We start from the raw sequence: 10,000 nt of genomic DNA, 5'->3' as shown, positions 1-10,000 counted from the left end.
AGGAAAAGCAATTAGCACAATAGTAGGATGAAATCAGAGCAGGAGGAGAAAATAGGTTAAACAATTATAAAGAACGCCTCAACGAACTGAGAATTATTAAAACTCACAAAAAAATTCAACAAAAAAAATCAACAATTCTGACTTATTTAATATATGTCAGACAACACGAGTAAATGTAGTATAACTACTTAAAACTTGATGGTATAAAATCACAGGTATAGTTACATAATTTATCACAGGTATAGCTGCAAAAGCAACCAGAGTTCAATTGACTAGACTCTTCAAGATTTTGTTCGAAGCAGACTTGAATTTTTGCACATCACTCGCAGTGCATGTGCCCTCGTCAAGCATGTTCCAAAGTCTTACAGCACAAGGAACAAAGCTTCGCTGAAACTGACTGGTGTGACACCTAACCTGCTGTAAGCAGCGCGCATGTGAATTTGACGCAAGTCGAGTGTTTCTGGTGGGCACAAATGCATTTGGGATGGAGGCATTCAGCGGGTGAAGCTGGTTGGCATGGATCTTATATAGCATGCAGACACTGCTGACATTGCGTCGGTGACCAAGATCCCAAGCTGCTTCGCCACCACAGAGGAACCTAGCGGAGGAGACAACTCTGTCAATGAGACGGAGGTGGGACACAGCTGCGGAAGATCACACAGGAGCACAATACTCCAGCAGTGGAAGAATAAAACACCGGAAGCAGCTGGCAGAGATAGACTGGTCACCAAAAATCCGGTAAGCCTTCCTCACAACGCCAAGCTTTTGCGAGGCAGAACTGACAAGACGCCTGATGTGCCGTTCAAAAGACAGTTTTGAGTCGAATCTGACACCCAAAATATCAAGTAGTAGTAGTAGTAGTAGTAGTCAGTAGTAGTAGTAGTAGTAGTAGTAGTAGTAGTAGTAGTAGTAGTAGTAGTAGTAGTAGTGGAGTGGTGGTGGTGGTGGTGGTGGTGGTGGAATATTCATTAGTATATTCCTCCTCTTCCTCATCTTTCTCCACCTATCCTTCCCTCTCCTACTCCTCCTCCTTCTTCCTCTTCCTCCTTTTTATTTGGTTTCGTTTTTCATTGGATATTCACCTGTATATCCTTTCATCTCTCTTTCCTCCACCTATCTTTCTCTCTCCTCCACTACCTCTCCCTCTCCTCCTTTCCTTCTACCTATCCCTCTCCTCCTCCTCTTCCTCCTTCTCTTCTCGTTCTTCTACTATCACTCACCTCTTCCTCTTCTTTCTCAACCTATCCCTTCCTCCCATCTCCTCCTCCTCCTCCCACATGGAAATCCAATAAGCCGGGCAGATAAATCTTGCACTCTTTCGTATTTCAATTAATTATTTGTTTCAGGCAGCCTTCCATTGCCACCCTGCGCGAGTCATCACGGGGGAGTAGTGACGGGTTCAAACACGCCAGTAAGTGTATGTACGTCAGGACATTTAACACTTGATTGACTTGGTTCACAGCACTCCATCGCACCGCCAATATATCGCCACTAAAATATTCATCCGTAAGAGGCTCAATTATTCAATACAACTCGTAATATCTGAGTTTTTTTCTTTCATATTATTATTATTATTATTATTATTATTATTATTATTATTATTATTATTATTATTATCTTTCTTTTATAAGCTGAGTACCTGACTGACTAACTGACTGACTGACTGACTGGCTGACTGATGGGTGTGTCTGCGTTGCTGTCGACCAGGTATTATGTCAAACTGGTCCTGACTGACTGACTGACTGACTAGCTGAATTACTGACTGGCAGACTGATTTATCTTTTTTTTTTATATCTTACCAGTCCTTTCCTGTTTCCTCTCTTAATTATTGTTCATTATCTACTCTCTCTCTCTCTCTCTCTCTCTCTCTCTCTCTCTCTCTCTCTCTCTCTCTCTCTCTCTCTCTCTCTCTCTAAACCATTAACCTACAATGTTTAAAGACACGAAAAAACGACAAATAACAATAATAACGCTATGAATATCAAGGTAAAGCTGACTGAATACAGATGGGGTTTCATATAGGGACAACACAATTTTCTTCTTCAGTCTAACGGTATGTAGATTTCCTTTTTCTTTATTAATTATTTGATTTTTTTTTCGTTTTCATCTAAAGGTAACATGATCAATCTTTTTTTTTTATCTGAAGGTCACAATTTTTACTAATTTTCCTTTCTTTTTCATCTTAAGATAGCACGCTGACCTTTTCATATCCAGAGGCAACACGTGGACTTCATATACCAAATGGAAAAAATAACTAGCAGTACTAATTAAAAGAGTAACACGTAAACTTTTTTCTCAGCATCCCATGGAGGTCATGGGGAGGATTTCTGCGTCTTAAAGGTAACGTGTGGAATATTTCATTGTTATACGTTAATTTTTCTACTCCTTTTTCTTTTTTAGATCTACAGGTAACACGTGGATTATTTTTGTCTGTCTGTCTTTATTTATCTTATCCAGAGTTTTCAAGGACAGGAAGGTTTTATCTCTTACATCTAAAGTTTCCGGGTTCTTTTTTTTATTAATTTATATGCGCATTATTATCATTATATTATACAGGTGAAGGTGGTATGTGTGACGTGTGTGACGCGTAAGAGTGAAGGTAGCAGGAGCCTTTCATTAAATCTCGTGGCACTTCTTGTAATTTCGAATGTTCTTTTTGGGTATTCTCTTTTAGGACTGGCATCTAGAGTGGGGCTTTTATTTATTTTTATTTATTTTTTTTTTTTCGTCGTATTTTTTATGCCCTCGACCAGTACCAGTCCAGCATTAAAAATAGTAATAATCAAAGGAAGAAGAACGCAACAGATAGAATTTTCTCTTATATTAACAGGCGAAATCTTTAAACCTAACGTAAAGAGATAAAATATTTAATCTCAGCGTAATTATTCTAGCCATCAAATAAAATAAAATAAATAAAAACTAAAATATCAACGTTTCTAAAATACTTGTTGTTTATGCTCTTATCGCTTTCTTTGTTTTAACCCTTTAACTGCTTTAACTGTGTGTGTGTGTGTGTGTGTGTGTGTGTGTGTGTGTGTGTGTGTGTGTGTGTGTGTGTGTGTTTGCGAGACAGACACACGACAGACAACATTACCCCAAGCCCTCCATTCCTGCACGAGCACCGCTGAGCATCGCATACAGTTTTTCACCACCTAAACACAAGCCTTATAATGACTGGAGCAAAAATGCCGCAAGAACAGGCAGCGCCACCACCCGCCGCGGCACTGATGGCACACTTTTCTGATAAATATTTCCACACACACGCGTAAATATTTGCCACAACATATTTTGCGCTCTATTCTCGATATATCCTGTGCGCCCGCCTCGCTCCAGCCGCCTCGCCTTGCACATCCGCCTGCCTTGAACACCTCGCCTGCTTCCCCAGCCCGCTCTCCTTTCCTACCTTCCTTACCTAGCTTACATCGCCTCGCCCCGCCTGCCGCACCCCGCCACACCTGCCGCCCCGCACAAACCCGAGTTCCCGCGCGTGGCTCCAGTAATTATCTGGCCCTCTGCTCAGGGTTACGGAGCCTTCTCACGAGCCCCGGACTGGTGTGGCGGGATACAAACACCACATGATGCTTTGTTTGTTTATCAGATTTACTAAGTGCACAGGACTGAGACTACAGACTTGACCCTTCCACTGGTTATTGGCACAGCGTTCATGCATGTAACACACACACACACACACACACACACACACACACACACACACACACACACACACACACACACACACACACACACGGAAAAAAAAAAACCTTCCCCGCAAAAAAACGAGAAAAAAAGAACCACTGAAGAAAGTTTGAGAAGTCTTTTGATCCTGAGCGAACTAGTAATGGCTGCCAATGATGATTATGATGAGGAGGAGACGAGTCGTGGTGGTGGTGGTGGTGGTGGTGGTGGTGGTGGTGGTGGTGGTGGAATAAGAGGAAGAGATGATAAAGCGAAGATGAGAAAGAGGAAGATAAAAGGAAAAGGACGTGGATGAATAATAATAATAATAATAATAATAATAATAATAATAATAATAATAATAATAATAATAATAATAAAACAAGAGGAATAGAAGGAAAATATTACGAAAGTAGCAGGGGATAAAGATGAGATGAGAAGGGAGAGGGTGATGACGATAATGATGATGATGATGATGACGAAGACAGTGACGATATTGATGATAATGATGATGATGATAATGAAGAAGAGAACCAAGAAGAAAATAAACGAGACTATAAGATGAAGAAATAAGAACACATTAGATTACTTTCCACGTAATATGCTTAACTTTACTTTGGCTAATGTAACTGTGAAAGACGATCTTGTCCTTACGTGGCTGTTTGCAGGGAGGAGGAAGAGGAGGAGGAGGAGGAGGAGGAGGAGGGGGAGGAGGAGGAGGAGGAGGAGGAGGAGGAGAAGAAGAGGTAATGATGTTTAGTTCTAGGAGATGGTATAATCAAGAAATTAAATATAGTTCTGAAATGAGAAAAAAAAAGAGCAAAAGGAGGAGGAGGAGGAGGAGGAGGAGAGGTACAAGTATAAGATGAATATTAGACGGCCAGACAAACAGACAGACAGACAGACAGACAGACAGACAGACAGACACACACACAAATAGATAGACAAGCAGACAAACAGACAGACAGAAACATGCACCACTCACTCACCGCCCCCCCCCCCACACACACACACACCATATATAACCTAACTAAAAATGAGAAAGTAGGAGAAAGAAATAAAATAAAATAGAAGAAAAGAACGGTGGAAAAAGCAAAGATGAAGGAGGGTGGAAAAATATATATGTATTTCAGTAACGTGTATGTATGTGTGTACGTTTGTAGGTACGCGTATATTTTGTTTTCAATAATCGAGGTAAAAATTCAGTGTTGTTTTATTGGGTCAAGTTTTATTCCATTTAGCTGCGAAGAATAAATGGTATAAATAAATTGTCCCTCCATTTCCTGTATTTCTTTTGTGAATTCTGATGTACGCTATAGATTTTACTCTTACCGCCCCCCTCTCTCTCTCTCTCTCTCTCTCTCTCTCTCGCCACTCTATCTCTCTTTTCCGATTGCCTCTTTTATTTCAACGATCCATTCCATTTTTCAGGTTACTTTTCATTCTGACTCAATGTTATCCACGTCTACCTCGAGAGAGAGAGAGAGAGAGAGAGAGAGAGAGAGAGAGAGAGAGAGAGAGAGAGAGAGAGAGAGAGAGAGAGAGAGAGAGAGAGAGAGAGAGAGAGAGAGAGAGAGAGAGAGAGAGGGGGGGGCAGTGTGGCGGCAGGTAATGCACCGCGGCACTCTGGCACCAATATTTCTGCGGTACTCAAAGGCAGGAGGCAGGAGGAGGCCCGGCGTGGTTCTCTGGCTCGCTACGCTGTCCAGGCCGCGGCGAGGCTCAACACGAGGAGCGTCTAATGGAGTCTCCTAAAGGTGCAGGAGTGTGGTTCACAGACATGCCTGCACACACGCTGACACTCACGCTGACACTCATGCTGACTAACACGTGTTTCAGTCTTGTATTTCCAGACATGCTGACACGTTTGCTAGCACCGTGCCTCAGTTTGGTATTTTTAGGCATGTTAACACTCATGCTGATCAACACCTGTTTCAGAGCAGCAGCAGCAGTACCACCACCACCACCACCACCACCACCAACAGCGACAATAACACGTAGATGATACAGGTCTCTCTCTCTCTCTCTCTCTCTCTCTCTCTCTCTCTCTCTCTCTCTCTCTCTCTCTCTGCCTCCCAGCACGGGCGCAGCGGTGCTCAGGGAAAGGAACACCTAATGGAGTCTCGTAAAGGTGTGTTCCTGTGTGAATGGTGCAAGGAAGGCCTCAGACACTCCGCTCTTACTTGTACGGCAGGTTATTCCGCTCCTGATATTTGTCTTGCTGTTATAGGACGTGATGCTGTTTCTGTTGATACTGAGAATACAGGGGGTAATGTTTATTCTGTTGGTATAAGAGGTGTGTGGTAATACTGCTCCTTCTACTCGTAAAAGAAGGTATTGCTGTTTCTGCTGCTACAGGAGGTTGTGGTCTTTCTCTTGCTAGGAGAGATATGAAGTAAAAGAAAGGGTCTTGTTATATCTAAGGGTTAGGCTCCCCCAAGCCCTCGCACAGTGAGAATCCGCATACTGGGAACCCTTCTTTACATAATAAGGGGTTACGTTCCACGACTCTGTTTTGAGCCTCTCCCAATGTTAATCTCGGCACTTTTCTGCATAGCAATGTTTCTTCTACTGATATTAAGAGGAATGTTGTTTATACTGCTACAGAAGGCAATGTTCTCCCTGCTGCCGCAAAATTCGATAATCCTGTCCCTGTAGCAGCGTCTTTCAAACCTACACTTTCAGTTTACATCACACAAAAGTATCAGACTTGAAGCGAAATCACAACAGACGGAAGATTAAAGGAAAACAATAAAAAAAAATAAATAAATAAATAAATAGATCTATACGCACTAGAAGCTTTGAAATACTTGATTGCTGCTCTTGTCATCAGTCAAAATTACACTCTAAACTTACAGCAGACGGAGGTATCAAGCTTGAGGAGGCGCCGCAGCAGTGAGGAGGTAAAGAATGCGAGGCGCGCGACACGGTGACGGCCGCTGTCCTCGCCGCCACCGTAATCTAATTTGGCTTGAGAGGAACCTCCAGTAATGTCTCATCCCGCCTCTTCCCGTGCACCAACTTAACGCCTCGCCTCGTCCTCTCCCTCTCTCTCTCCAGACTCAAGGTTACGTGTAGTCTTGCCTCACCTTTCCCTCTCCTTCTCCCTCTCTCTTGCCAGACTCAAGGTTACGTGAAGTATTGTAACGTGTCTCTCTCTCTCTCTCTCTCTCTCTCTCTCTCTCTCTCTCTCTCTCTCTCTCTCTCTCGCCAGACTCAAAGTTACGTGTTGAGTCTTACCCCGCCTCTCAAAAATGAATAATTAAATAAAATAAAATAAAATAAAATAAAATAAAATAAAATAAAATGAATAAATAAATAAACAAATAATAACCCTTTCGTGATATATTAGATTGATTGTATCTTAGGTTAAGTTTGGTTATTTCCACCAAAAATCTTTCCTCTTGTTGATTGGTTGGTTACGTAAGATTAGTTTTACTTGGGTGACGCTAGATTAGGTTTGGAAGGGAAAGGTTTGATTCTGGTTAAGTTAGGTTAAGTTTATGTACGTTAAGTTTGGTTGGGTTAAGTTTGGTTAGAATGTTAGGCTGGCTCAAGATAAGGAACGTCAGGATACGCTAGGTTAAGTTACATTAGGTTAAATCTTGTTCCCCGCTACTCTCATTCATTTCTCCTCTTCATCCTCTCCTCATCCCCATCCTCCCTCCCTCAATGCTTCCCTCTTCCCTAAACTTGGCGCACTTCACTCAATCACAGTCCGCACAAGATCGAGTCGCCGCCTCTCAAAGGGTACAGAGAGAGAGAGAGAGAGAGAGAGAGAGAGAGAGAGAGAGAGAGAGAGAGAGAGAGAGAGAGAGAGAGAGAGAGAGAGAGAGAGAGAGAGAGAGAGAGAGAGAGAGAGAGAGAGAGAGAGAGAGAGAGAGAGAGAGAGAGAGAGAGAGAGAGAGAGAGAGAGAGAGAGAGAGAGAGAGAGAGAGAGAGAGAGAGAGAGAGAGAGAGAGAGAGAGAGAGAGAGAGAGAGAGAGAGAGAGAGAGAGAGAGAGAGAGAGAGAGAGAGAGAGAGAGAGAGAGAGAGAGAGAGAGAGAGAGAGAGAGAGAGAGACAAAGTTACACTATGACCGCCCACGCCTCCCGACTCCCGATCGCTAACACTCCAAGTCTCTCGTATCCTGAGCTGCCAAACTCCCAGTAGTAGTAGTAGTAGTAGTAGTAGTAGTAGTAGTAGTAGTAGTAGTAGTAGTAGTAGTAGTAGTAGTAGTGGTAGTAGTAGTAGTAGTTGTTGTTGTTGTTGTTGTTGTCAAGAGTGCTTCTTCTATTAATAATGTAGAAATCTTGTTAATCTGTCATCAGAACTATAAAAACCCGTGTCACTTCAGCACAGATAGTAAGGCGGGTTCTCAAGAATATTTTTTTCTGTTAGTAAGGTAGAAATCTTTTCAAACCCTTGCCACTCCACCACGAGTATTTTCAAAGGATTCAGAGGTTATTAGCCGGGTTTTCAAGAGTGTTCCTTCTGTTAACAATAAAGAAATCTTGTTTATTTGTCGCTATAAAAATAAAAACTCATTTATTCAATAACTAGCTAAATAATCTAGTAAAAACAAGTAACACAGCGCACCTCTCTTTTCCTGTACGGATATTAGACATAACATTTCTTCTTACTGCTTACAATTAGAGAGAGAGAGAGAAAAAAGAAAAGAAATCAAGTAAAGTAAGAAGCACAGTGCCTTACTCCTCATTCCACCCACACGCGTATTAGACAAAATCCAGGTAGTAATCTTTCCACGGCAGAGCGGTGAGGTGAGGGAAGCAGGGATAGAGAGAAGCATGAGTGGCGGCAGTCAACGTAAATTAGCACCTCCACTCCCTCTATGCAGCAAGAGATTGGCGCCGCACAGCAGTAGAGTAGTCAATGTAGCGGCGGTTGGCAAAGGTTGGTGCGAGGGAATCAAATTAACAAGGCTACTAAGAGAAAGAGAGAGGGAGAGGAGGAGGGAGGCGGCGGCAGCGAGCGCACCACTGAGATTAATTAACGTGATTACTCTGATCTTTACTCCTTCCAACATCTTGCCGTGTAATTAGTTTTATTTACATTTTGAGGTGTGGAATGAAGGTGTGGAAATGAGAGACAGAGGGAGGAAGTGTGTGTGTGTGTGTGTGTGTGTGTGTGTGTGTGTGTGTGTGTGTGTGTGTGTGTGTGTGTGTGTGTGTGTGTGTGTGTGTGTGTGTGTGTGTGTGTGTGTGTGTGTGTGTGTGTGTGTGGAGCGCCAAGGGATGCGTGAGGGAGTGTGGTTCATGATGGTGTTAAGTAATTAGAAGTGTTTGTGTTACGCTGCTTTTGTTGAGGTCTAGGCTTGTTCTGGCGTGGTGCGTGGGAAGTGTGTGTGTGTGTGTGTGTGTGTGTGTGTGTGTGTGTGTGTGTGTGTGTGTGTGTGTGTGTGTGTGTGTGTGTGTGTGTGTGTGTGTGTTTTGCATGTTTCTAATGTTTTAGTTGTGTCTAATGTATTTACTGTAAGAACAATTTGTTGGAGTATGCTAGTTATTGGAATTATGCTGTGCTGCGCTGTGCTGTGCTGTGGTCAACAAAATACAGGAAGGAAAGAAGAAAGAAGCGCCGCAAGAACACAATGGTTAAGAGAAAACAATTCCTTCAAAATAACCTAACCTAACCTAACCTAACCTAATGAAGGACTCCTATACTTAATAACTACAAGTACGAGCAGTTTTGTCCAGTAAACCCCGGAAGGAAGCTAGGAAAGACGCGCTGCAGGAACACACAAACACCACGAAACAACAGAGAACATTCGTTGCAAGAGATCAAAGCGCTTCAAAAGATCACAATACAAAACAATTAAACAATCTTATGCCTGATAACAAGAGGGACGAGCAGTTTTCTCCAGTGAATCTCCACAGAAAGAAAAGCAACAATGCAATGGCACACAACAACGATACAAGAAAGCACTTCAAAAATATAGATCATCCTACAAGGCAATTAAAGATTCTTGCGCCCGATAACACGATAAACGGGTAGTTTTGTCTAGTAAATCTCTCCAGGAAGGAAAGATATGCTGCAAGAACACAGAGGCCCCAGAAAACAGCATCGAATCGGAATGCGGGAGCAGCGGGAGCCGTGAGCGTTAGTCTGGCGGGGCGGGATGGACGGGTGGGCTTCGCATTTTTGCTGTCACTCTGAGCCCCGGGCAGAATTCCTACATGGAAATGGGAATTCTTGTGAGTGCGGTCTATTTATCACCAGCAGAGAGAGCGAGTGTTGTGCCCAGCGTCGGGGATCAACACAAAGGGCGCGGAGCAATACATGTAGATTGAGGCAGTAACTGGTGCAAGCTTGGGGTCGCGGGCGGCT

This window comes from Scylla paramamosain, chromosome 19 (genome assembly GCF_035594125.1).
Source record: "Scylla paramamosain isolate STU-SP2022 chromosome 19, ASM3559412v1, whole genome shotgun sequence".
Taxonomy (NCBI): domain Eukaryota; kingdom Metazoa; phylum Arthropoda; class Malacostraca; order Decapoda; family Portunidae; genus Scylla; species Scylla paramamosain.
This window is presented reverse-complemented; position numbering follows the sequence as displayed.